Source organism: Peromyscus eremicus, chromosome 11 (genome assembly GCF_949786415.1).
Source record: "Peromyscus eremicus chromosome 11, PerEre_H2_v1, whole genome shotgun sequence".
NCBI lineage: Eukaryota > Metazoa > Chordata > Mammalia > Rodentia > Cricetidae > Peromyscus > Peromyscus eremicus.
The window spans coordinates 18,942,737-18,955,712 of NC_081427.1; the positions used below are offsets into that span (position 1 = coordinate 18,942,737).

Genomic DNA, 12,976 nt, shown 5'->3' on the forward strand with positions numbered 1-12,976 from the left:
CAGCATTCAGATATTTCTGTCATTAACTTCATATTACCTTTGGAGGAAATATGAGAGACTGAGTCTTGGTGCCGCCTTTTCCTTCCAGCTGTCACCAACAAGTTCTATTTTTTGCTAATATTTTAAACCCAGAAGAACTCAAGAGTTGTTAACAGTATTCAACTAATCTATTAAACTACCACATTTGATTTTCTTTTAATTTTATTTTCAATTTAATATGTACCTTTGATTAATTTTTAACTTTCTCAGACATTTTCTTTGCAAATAGAAGAAATATATTTGAGATATCAAATACATTTGGTGTATCACACACCAAGCTATGCATCATTATCTCCTCCAAATAACAACATGGAGCAATATATAATAATTAAATACCAGAGAAAGTAATACTGGAGAAAGTTATTCAACAACTGAAAAGCTCAACATTTGAACCAAGTTGTAAATATTTTAAATGACCAGGAATATTTTATTCTAGTGAGTATTTTGTTTTACAAATTTGAAATGCCAGTTAAAATTATGCCATGGGCAAAATTGCTACTCAAACAAGAGTACTAAATTATGACAACTGCTTAGAGTTCATAAGAGTGCAAGCTTACAGGTAGGAAATTTTATTAGGTGCAGGAAATATCATTTTCAATTTTAAACAAACTAATGGGGGATAAAGACAACCACTTATAGAACAATAACCAATGAGATTCTATTTCCAATTTTAATGAAGGGGTGTGGTTTATTTAAATGTGTATATATACACACCTAGATCTAGAGACTCACAAAGCCATTTGGAGCCATTGGAAATGGATTTAGATAAAAGCATATATATATATATATATATATATATATATATATATATATATATTACTGTTATGGTATTTATAAGGTGCTTTAATTGACTTAAATATATTTCAATTGTTAATTGACCTGTTGTGACCAACTCAACTTATACTTGATATAAGTTTTTTTGTAACATTCTAAAATAGTTTCTAGAGTGAGAAATATAATTCAGTAATTCATGTCACAATTTGTTTTATATTCATAAATATATTTTAAAACCAGAAAATTGTCTGGACAAAGCAAAAGTCATTTTAGAGTGGCTTCATATTTTTAATAAGCCCCTCTATATTATTCTTAGTCCTTATTTGTTAACTTACACTCAAATTACAACTTCCTTTATATCAAATTAGATTGCACTACTTAAAAAGAACTGTAGATAGAAGGTCAGGATAGTGACAGCAATTTCTAAATCCTGTAGTGCTCGAGTAAATAATTGTGCCTATGGTAGAGGAGAAGAATAAATATTCTTTTCTTCTGTATTGTTATTTCAGAGTACTGTTATGGTGTATTAAAGATTAGGATATTACTATTTATTAATTAATATGGACTTCAGACATTAAAAATCCCAACTCTTTGTATGCCATAGAGCAGAATAACATCAAAATAAGATCTGTGTAAATTGAACATATTTGAAGCCATTGGAAATGGGTTTGCATAAAAGTATGTATGATTGGGAGTCACCAACTGTGCAAATTCCAGAATAAATTCCCATCATTAAACAATGCATAAATGTTTTCATGTAGTAGTTAAATCTATGCATATGAATATTACACCATTCAATCTTAAATAGCTTAAACAAGCAATGATATTTGAATCATAACTTGATAAATGACTGCTATGATAAATTTTCAGGTGGATGTAATTCATTTCAAAATTAAAGGTTGGCCAAGGAACATGGAAAACCATGGTCAACTCCACATTTTTTATTACATGTATATTTTATTTGGGGATACTCAACACTCTGTTCTTCACCTATCCATGTAACTTAAAAGATTGGTCAATTCAACAAGATTAAACAAAATGATTAGGATTTACATTTGAATCCGTATTATCATAATTTTTAAAATGTAATGTTTTATTTTTTTCCATCATATGAGTGTATGTGTGTCTGCTTAAGGATAGGAGTGCAGGTTCTCCAGGAAGCCAGAGGAAGGCTTTGGGCTTTCTATAGTTTGAGTTACAGGAATTTGTGAGTCTCTGGATCTAGGTGCAAGGACTCAACTGGGTCCTCTGCAAGAGTATTATGTACTGTTAGATGCTGTGTGATCTTCCCTGGGCCCATAAAGTATCTTTAGCAAGACACAGATATAAATTATGTAATGATTAATGAGCATAAATATAGATGGAAGCACACTTTCTGTGATTTCAAGAGATCAGTGAAGCCAGAACTCAATAGTACACTGTAGCAATGTTGATGAGAAAGTCACTTGCAGTTAAATAGTCACAACACCATTCATACCTAGATTTAATTAACATATATGGTTCTTTAGCAGTTCCACTTCTTTTAAATCAGCACTTAATGTTTACATTTATTGGTATTTTCTGTTACAACATATAGACTAAGATATTCTTAAGACATATTCCCCACTTTTCAAATGCAGAGTCGTGGCATGTAATCTATTCAACAAATAATTTAACTTCCAATTTATATTACATCATGTCTGCCCAAACAACATTCTTTAAACCTTTATGTTCTAGAAAATATGAAAAATGAATTACATCTCCTGATAAAGCCTTCAGTGAAGTAAAATTTTACTTTTCAGTTAATAAGAATGGAAATGCTTTTTTAAAATAATTAAACACTGACTAAATTACCATAATTTTTAAATATGTAAGTTTTAATTATGGCTATTTTGAAATAATCTCACATCACAATTTCTTATACATCTCTTGAGAAAACAATTAATCAGTCACATTTTGGAAGAAATATTTATATAAATCTTAGTGACAAATATTAATTTTCCTACCATGGTATCCTAGGACAGAGGCTATGCATGATCATGTACACTCCCACAATAGTATGAAGAGTAACAAGATTGTTTTAAAAGTACAAAGTCAAACTAATGGTCTGCTTTAGGGCAAGCAAGAAAGCAGACACATTAAAAATGACAGACATTCCTTTATTAATCTGGCACGCTAGAAATTGTCCTGAAATAAAGTTGACAGGAAATAAATCTCATGTGACAAATTCTATTATGCTGGCAAACTTGTTTCCACATTCTCAACATTCCTTTGTGTTTAACTTTAGAGTAAATTAACATTTGATAAAATATAATAGTTCCATCCCTATGAAACCACTGATTGTATATTTGTATGTACTTCCAGAACTTAAATCAGCATGAGCTATCTATCCATCTTCTTACCTTTAGTATTTTGAATTTTGTAAAATCACAGTATTCATTGCAATTTGTGGTTAATTAACCAAATTCTTTCCTATTTGTTAGCAGTTTCCACCTGTATTTCATTCCTTAGTTTAACCTAACATACCTTCTCCTACTTTGTCTAGTATTGTTAATAATTTTTCAAGAAGGTATAATTTAAATATATCTTAATTTACATATTAAAACCTGGCACAAGGAAAGGAACATTATTATTTGTCAAAACAAAACAAAAGAAAAAATAATTAATCCAAAAAAGTTGAATTACTCACTCTGTAGAATAAGCTTTTATGACAAAAATTATAGGTTTCTAAAACATACACTTACAATTTAGTTGTTTCCAGGCATTGAAAACTATTTGACTATAACAAACCCAGAATAATATGTGTTAGTTTAATGGTCTTCATTCTAATTCCTGCTCTAGCAACTTTAATTTATATATGTAATCCATTACAAGGAATCATTGGCTCATTTTAAGCCAATGGAAATTTCCTCTTTTGGATAACACTTATCCTTATGTAAGTAACCTAAGAGGAACCAATATGCACAATCTCATGTACATGTTCAATGATCTCAAAGGCAGCATAAATTGTATTACAAATATATCTGGTAAGAGTATGTGTTATATGAGTAAAATATAATTATTGAATGAATTAATTGAGCAAAATGATTTTACAAAATATGTGTTCATATTGCATAACATTTAAATCAAGGCTAGCATATCTATCTTTCCAAATATTACTATTTCTGGTTAAAACTTCCAAATTGTTCCTTTTAGCTATAACTACATGTTGTATATCATCTGTACTCCCACTACTACATATTAGAATGCTTCATTTATGTGTAACAAGAACTTAGTCCTTATTGATTAACTTTTACAAATCTTTTAAAACATAACATTTTACTAATCATTACAGAATTCCATAGGTTCACATACATTATATGTTTATTATATTCATACCTATTCCTCCTTTTAACATCTCCCAGACCAATATACTTTGTCATGCTCAGTTCTCCAAATTTCATGTTCTTTTAGAACCAAACACAGTTGGAGAAGAAAAGAATGTCAATGTACTGCTGTCTAACGATAGTCTGGTACACTCATAGATGGGTCTCAAGCCTAATGGTCATCAGAGAGCCTTCATCCACCAACTGACAGAAAGAGATGCATAGAAAAACAGCCAAACATTAGGCTGATCTCAAGGAATCCTGCTGAAGAGAGGGAGGACAGATTCTAGGAACCAGAGGCTTCAGGACATCACAAGAAAAAACACAGAATCAACTAACATGGGCTCATAGGAGCTCACAGAACCTGAACCAACAATCAGGAAGCCTGTGTGAAACTGATTTAGACCCTCTGCATACATGTGGGGGTTGTGTAGCTTGATCTTCTCATAGAAATCCCAACAGTGGAAACAGGGACTGTTCCTAAAGTTTGGGTGGCTTTGGGGACCTTATTCCTCATACTGGACTGCCTTGCCCAGCCATAAAATAAGGAGAGGTGCCTATTTCTACTGCAACTTGATATGCCATGTTTTGTTGATATTCGTTGGAGGCCTGACCTTTTTGAACAGAAATTGAGGAGTACAAGAGGGGGAGAGGCAGAGAGGAGGTGGGAGGGAGAAACTACAGTTGGAAAGTAAAATAACTAAATAAAATAAAAATGAAAAATGTTAAATATAATGGAATTCGTTGAGTCCACTTAGATGTGGGACCATCTAATAGAACATACCAGGTCTTACCAGTTACGCTGACTTTAAAAATACTGAATTTCCTTCACTAAAGAGCCATCAATTATCAATAGCTCAATATCTGGAGTCAGGGACTCATGAGTCCCTCCTACTCCATGCTCACCTGTATTTTCCACTGGTGTCATGAGATCTACTTTTCTAGATTCCATGTGTGAGTAGTAACAGGCAGAATTTGCATTTCTAAGTTTAACTAACACGTTTTAAAATAAGTCTCACATTTCTACTTGGTTTTTCTTATTTTTTTTTTTTTTAACGAATGGGAAAGCCCCCTTCTTTTTCCATTTTTGGACTGGATAATAGTCCATCATGTAAACTCACCATATTCTGTCATCTATCATCTAATAGACACTCAGGTGCTTCCATTTCTTGTCTAGTAGAAACAATGTTTCAGTGAACACGGGAGAACAGAACACCCTTTGGCATAGTGAGTTCGTTTTTCTTACATGTATACTTGGAGTTGGAATGGCAAGATAGTATTATAGCTCTTTTTATTGTTTAAGGAAACTACATAGCGTTTGCAATGTCAGTTTTCACTCCCACCGGCAGTTTCCCATGTGTCCCTTTGCTCTATTTACCTCACCAGCATTTGTTCATGTAATTATGATAAGTACCATTATTAATAAGATGAAGTGATAACTCATTGTAGATTTGATTTTTGATATCCAGAACAAGTGAACTTTAACACGTTTGCATGTATCTATTACTTACTTGTATTCTTCCTTTACAGAAATACCCATGTCTTTTACCTCCACTTTTTTTGTAAGTATATTATCTCAATTGGATGTTTCTGATAATAGGAAACTGATGAAATGTTTGAGAAATTACTTATTTTTAACATATAGAAGTAATTGTTACCATTTTAATGGTTTTAGGCATCAGACTTCAGTTATAATGAGTTTATACAGAATGCTTACAAGAATGGAGCTTTCTCCATTTCTCAGAATAATTAAAACTCTCAGTGAGTTTTAATTCCTTGAGTGTCTTTTACTTAGCCATTTGTGTCTCTTAATTTCAATATGACAAAACTCATTTTTACATTTCAAATAAGCCAAGTCTCCTGGAGATTCATTCTTTCACTTTTTGATTGTTTGAGAGTATCTTTCTTTCTCATTTGTGATTGTTACCTCTGCTGGTATACTATAATTATTAGATATTTTCATGTGTTTGTTCTATGAAAATACTGTATGTAAGTCTTCTCTCTCCTATGTTCCTTCTCAGAAGTCTATGAAGATTGGAGTTCCTCTAATTTTTATATGCTGCTCTTTCCCTGTGAACTTTAGTATTTTAGATTTTTCCTGTGATGGCTAGATTTTTAAGGAGGCATAAGTTATATAAGCTAGACTTATTTAAATTTGATTACTGACCTTTGAAGTTCCTACCATGTAAATCTGTAGCTCTTTCTTTCTTTCTTTCCTTCTTTCTTCCTTTCTCTCTTTGTTTCTTTTTTTATTTCTTCTTTTCTTAATTTTTAAACATTTTGTAAATCTTTTTTCATTGAATAAACTTTATATTATTTTGATATAAAGTTAATTCTTGAATTCCTAAATTCTATTGAACACCATTATATTGAACACATGGTCAATTTTAAATGTCCAAAAATGTATGTAAACTTTCTTCATTCCTCTCTGATTGAATATTTTTGATCAGTATTTCTTTGATGAAACTCATTCATTTGTCTCATTGATTTATTCTATTATTGACATAGTCTATCACTTTCTTATTTTATTGACTGTAGTTTGATATCAATGATTTTGGCTTAGTTTTATTAATTACCTCCAACTCATTTTTAAATATTTTTAGTAAAACATTTGCATTATTCTTTCAAGTTCATTGACCCTTAAACACCAGCACACACACACACACACACACACACACACACACACACACACACACACACATTTAAATTCACTTTCTGTGATATCTTCTATATTGTTTTCACCCTGACAGTTTCTTGCACCTTATTTCAAGCACTATGGGAGGTCACGTTTTGAGATTATTAATGGACTATAATGTGATCAAAGCAAAGGAAGATTATGCATGTATATCAACTTGAGTTGCTAAGCTTTGTTTATGCTTATCTTAATGAATTTCTGCTCTTCAATGAGCCTATAATCACTTCCACACTTTCATCCTTTTGATTATATCTACTTATAGGTTTTCTATGAAACTGCAGTGCTTGTGCTATTATTATTTTGCCACAAAACAGTTTTATGTATTCGGTTTTATCCTAATTTCACTATTGATACTTATTATGAATAACCAATCTTAATGTGTCTAGTGTATAGTCCTTTTCCATAAGCTTCTGTTTAGGTCCACAGAGGTACAGAAATCTTTCCTGTTGTCACAAATCTATGGCTAATAAAATATATGTATGAGCCATCCTTATACACCAACATTATACCTATGGCCCTGCATATGTCCACCCTGCCATGAATAAGAACAACCTGAGTTCAGGTTCTGGGGAGGCCAGAACAGTCATGAATGATTTAAATAAGGCCCCACTAATGAGAGAATGCCACTTTTTAAATGGACCCATGGCACAAGACAACTGGAAAAAGCTGTAGGTGATTGTAAATAAAATAAATGCCCAACACATTATAAATACATATCTTTTAATCACAGCACTCTAGAGGCAGAAGCAGGTGGGACTCTATATAAAGTTTGAGCACAACCGGAGCTATTCTGGTAGTTTGACTGAAGATTGGCATTAGGCTCACAGGGTATGTCCCTATTTGAAAGGATTAGGATGTGTGGCCTTGTGGGAGTAGGTGTGGTCTTACTAAAGGAAGTATGTCACTGAGGGTGGGCTTTGAGGTTTCAGAAGCTCATGCTACTCCCAGTGGCTCACACGTTCTTCCTGCTGTCTGTGGATCCAAATGTAGAACTCTCCTCTCCCTCCCCAGCACCATGTCTACCTGTGTGCCACCATTCTCCCTACTACAATAACAATGGACTAGACTTCTGAACTGTAAGCAAGCCCCAATTAAATAGTTTCCTTTATAAAAGTTGCTATGGTCATGCTGTTTCTTCACAGCAATAGAAACCCTAACTTAGGTATGTAGTAACACCTGTCTGGAACATAAAAAGGTGTGGATTTTTGTGTAATTAATATTTCCCCTTTCTTTGGGAAGGGGGAAAATTGCTTCAGTGGAGTGACGCTGGGTGTATCTACCACTCTATGGAAGGCTTCACATTCAAGAGTAGTTGACCAACATATCATGAACTCAAAAATTCATGCTGCATCAGAGATGCATCAAGAACCATGCTGTAACTGGTGATGATACACATAGAAACTCAGTCTAGTCACAAAAGTTCCCATCTGATGGAAGCCCAGTTTGCCACTCTGTCTCTGAGTAGTTGCTTCTGCTCAGAGCTTTTGGATCTACCTACGAGGGAGGGGTACTACTAATTTATAAGAAAAAAATCTTTTTGTACTTTTTATGATGTTTTACTAAATAAGAGTTTTGTTTCTTCTCAAGTGGCTGAAGTTGGGGGTAGAGTGATAGAGCCAGTGTGTTTTTCATGGGTAATGCTATTTATTGTAACATTTGAATCTATAGTTATCCACTCACCAATAATGACTGTGCAGTTTGCTTTGCACAAATTTTTACCATGGCTGCCCATTTTCCAATTTAAAGCATATAGCCTTAATTTTAATCTTTCTCTTGTACCCAGATAGGAAGAGCCTCTTATTTGAAAGTTAAATAATTAACTAACAGGAAATTTGTGAATTAGTTTAACTGAAATCTCATAGATAAAATAACGTGATCATTTGGAATAATATTAAAACATCACATTTTCAATACCAAAAATACATGCTCCGTTCTCTCAACTGGTTTCCTTAGATACCTTTGTGTATTATTAACTGTTGATCTTGCAATATATGTGAAACAGCTGCTATAAAATCATACTACGTAATTATGCTTTTCTGTCTTTATTTTAAAAATTAATATAATCACTATTAATTCCGATTTGTAAATTAAACAACTTGCTAACAGGGAATTTGTGAACAAGTTTCATTGAAAACACATTGGTAACATTCATATCATTATTGAAATTAAAATCAAAACTTTGAAAATACAGCTCAAAAAGAGGTTATATTATGACTGTTATGAACTGCTGTGAAAAACTAATGTTTGGACAGTAATTTATAACGTGCCTATCAAACCCTGCTCAATGATTATTTCATGCCAGAAATTTTAATGTGATTTTATAGACATGACTCTGAGAAACTTGTTATATAAAAACTGATTTGTTAAATTTATTAAATAAACAGCAGAACAATGAAGTACTTGGACCTGGATTTTGATATTTATCAATTGTACAATCATAGAGATTTGGCTTTCATTTAAAGACAGCAGAAGGAGTCAATAAAAGAATGGAGTCTACCTCCCGGCCGCGCTGGGCTCCGGGGTCGGGTCGGAGCTCCCGGGAGAAGTCGGCCTCCCTCTGCGGTTCCCGTGCGGTCTCCAGCGCAGGGCATCCTCCCTGGCCTGGTGTGGGGCCTTCGCGGCCATGCTCCTTCCTGCCAGCCCTGGACTAGTGAGTTGCAGGTGACTGAAGTTTCAAGCTGCAGAATACATAGCACCCTACAAAGTTGGCCATGATGAACACACTGCAGTTAAAGGAGGCTAAGGTCCTGGATGTTCAGTTTGTGGGAGATGATGATGTTCTCAATCACATTTTTGATAGAGAAGGAGGAACTAAACTAAAGAAGGAGAAAGCTCAGCTTTCAGTCAATCCACAGAAAATAATAAAGAAGCCAGAATGTGAATTGGAGAAGAGTGACCAGGAAGTCTTTAAGGATCAGAACTATGTGAAAGTTTTGGGAAGAAATAGTCAAGAATCCTTGAAAAATGGCTCTTCTGTAGATAGTGGGAATAAAGTTTATTCTTTTCAACATAGAAAACACTCTGAAGAGATGGCTAAATTAGCTCTAGAACTAGCAAAAAAGCTAAGAAAAATTGTTCCAGTTAACTCAAAGAATGTTCCTGAAATTATGAAAAACGCTCAGAAAAGCAAGGGGCACTCCACTTCTGAGAAAGTTCAGCTGGAGAACAATAACAAAACTGAATTTCTGTCAACACCACCTCGTAGTCTAAGAAAAAGAATAATTGTGCCAACGTCTCATTGTGACAGTGAAAGTGAATATTCTGCTTCCCACTCAGAGGATGAGGAAGAGGAGGACACTAATGAGCTGGGGCTCTCTCAGAAGAGTCGAGTTCAGAGTAGAGGACGTACAGTGCCTGTTTCCAAAGGGACCCCAGCTAAGAAAATGAAAAGAGACAAAGCAAGTGACTTGGTAGGAGAATATTTTGAAGGCCATAGTAGTTCAAAAGTTCTAACATCTGACAGAACCCTGCAGAAGCTGAGGAGAGATAAACTGGACCAGAAAACTCTATGAAACTTATTGAGCAAATTCTCGCCTTCCTTTTCTGCTGAAATTGCACAGTTAAATCAACAGCATGAAAAGTTGTTTCATAAATGGATGCTACAGCTATGCCTTGGGTTCAACATTGTGCTTTATGGTTTGGGGTCCAAGAGAGATTTACTAGAAAAATTTCGAACCACCATGCTTCAAGATTCCATTCATGTTGTCATCAACGGCTTCTTTCCTGGAATTAGTGTGAAATCAATCCTGAATTCTATAACTGAAGAAGTCCTCAATCTATAATCTATAATTTAAAGAAGATTCCTCTTTAGAACTCTTCCTCCTTATCCACAACTTGGATAGCCAGATGTTGAGAGGAGACACCAGCCACCAAGTTCTTGGACAGCTGTCGTCTTTGGAGAACATGTACCTTTTAGCGTCTATTGATCACCTCAGTGCTCCTCTCATGTGGGATCATGCGAAGCAGAGTCTGTATATGTGGCTTTGGTATGAAACTACGACATACAATCCTTACTGTGAAGAGACGTCCTATGAGAACTCCCTTCTGGTTAAACAGTCTGGATCTCTGCCACTTAGTTCTCTGATTCATGTCTTACGAAGAAGCCTTACCCCCAATGCAAGGACTTGTTTTTCAAGGCTTTTACCAGCAGTGTCGGGAGGCATTCCTCGTGAACAGTGATCTCACACTGTGAGCCCAGCTGACTGAATTTCGGGATCACAAACTCATAAGAACGAAGAAGGGAACTGATGGTGTGGAATATTTATTAATTCCCATTGACAGTGGAACATTGGCTGATTTCTTGGAGAAGGAAGAGGAAGAGGCTTAGACTGTCTCCTTTTAGGTGGAAAAGTCATTGTACCCCAGCTGCTCCTCCTCTAGCAAGAATGCTGGTTTACATCCAACATTAGATCATTCGGTCCAGCATACAAGATTTACTATTGAAGGGGCATATCATCAATTTGAACTTTGATTAGCCTGGCTGGTGTACTGTCTCTAATACTATGCAGTGGTCATCGAGTTGGGAGGGAAATGTGCCTTTAATTTATTACTTCTCTGGAGACTTATTGCTGGATGAACAGTATGCTCAGGGATTATTTGGAAGTGGATATTTTTGGATTATTTTATATGGAATGCTATCCCTAATTTTTGAGGGCAGTTTAACTCCCGAGCTGAATTACTACAAGCGCACTTGTTTCAGATCAGTACAAAGGTGGGGTCACACAGAACTTAGGAGGAAGGAGGTGGTCCGTCCGCTTTTTCTGAAATGATGAAAGCATTTCAGAAGTCTCTCCCTGCGGATGTAGGCTGTCTCAACTGAGACAGTGGGAGAAATGCAAGGAATAGTTAGGGCATGTGCCCAGCCTCAGAAGCACATTTAAAATAGTTAGTATTTATACCATGACCCTGATTTTTATGATACGAACGAGAAGTCAGACTAAGAAATAAAATCCTGATTTACATGTTAGTAATTGTTTTCAGGACAATAGAAAATAAAATGATTTCCTTATTCTTGTATATTGACATTTATTTTCTTAAATAGCACGCAGGAATAGCTGGCCCAGCCCTTTCCTGCCACTGTTCAGGAGTCAGAGGCAGGCAGACTGCTTCTCTCCTTCAGAACAACAGTAGCAAGACATGAGCTCACATTTGTAATCCGACACTGGAAGACGGAGGCAAGGAAAGATGAGTTCTAGCCCAGTCTGAGCTACAATGACGCCCTGCTTCAAAAACATTCAATAAACACACAGTGATACACAGGGAAAAAAAAGAATGGAGTCTAAAGCTTGATGAACAAAGAAATCTTGAAGTGTCTAAGGAGAATCTCAACATTATTTTCTTTATGGTTACTTTTATATAATTATAAAACACTCAGGCCTAAATATATGAGAGAGGTGAAACATGAATTTGAAAATATGTACTGCTCAACATTATGAAGGAAAATGAATGATTGTTGGCATGCAGTGAGTGCTTGGGTCAGGTAGAAATGCTTTCATTTGCTTCCAGTGTTATTAAGAAAGAACAGACCCTAGTGAAATTATTTTTAAGTAGTTTGTAGAATAACATAAAACAATTGTACTATCAAGAAAATAAATGTCAAAGGAACTACATGAATGGCTGCAGGGGTGAGCTGAAAACTCACCAAAGAATTTCTAAGGATTCTTTTGGGTGCTGGGGATTACACCTGGCAAGTTAAGCATCCTAACCAGGTCCTCTACTGCCAACCTATACATCCTCAGCCAAGAATTTACAAGTAATCAACATTGCTTCTAATAGGTGAATGGATAAACAAATTGTACCATCATAAAACAAATGCTATGCCAAAATAAAAATAATTGATCAATCCATAAAAGACATAGAAGACTCATATGTATGCATTATTAAGGAAAAGAACACAATGTGTAAAAGTGATAGGCCGTGTTATTCCAATTGTACGACATTCTAGATACAGTAGAATAATCAATGTTTTCTAGAGTTTCAAGCAATGAGATGAGGAAGCGTTAAATTAGTAAGATTACTTTCTATTGTAATAGAAAGATTGTGTGTGTGTGTGTGTGTGTGTGTGTGTGTGTAATTTTATGAATACTAGTGACAGGAACTATGTGTTTAAAGGACAGATCTTCCT

The 12,976-nt window shown here is 34.7% G+C and overlaps 1 long non-coding RNA gene and 1 pseudogene across 1 annotated transcript in view; both read left to right on the top strand.

Moving 5' to 3' along the window:
- The first annotated feature begins 7,816 nt into the window (after nucleotides 1-7,816).
- LOC131921469 (uncharacterized) overlaps nucleotides 7,817-12,976 on the top strand; it is an 88,355-nt gene continuing 83,195 nt past the window's right edge. Inside the window, exon 1 of the long non-coding RNA XR_009382012.1 lies at nucleotides 7,817-7,928. This is a non-coding gene — a long non-coding RNA (uncharacterized LOC131921469). The remainder of the gene's footprint in view (nucleotides 7,929-12,976) is intronic.
- LOC131921467 (origin recognition complex subunit 2-like) lies at nucleotides 9,449-11,581 on the top strand (annotated as a pseudogene).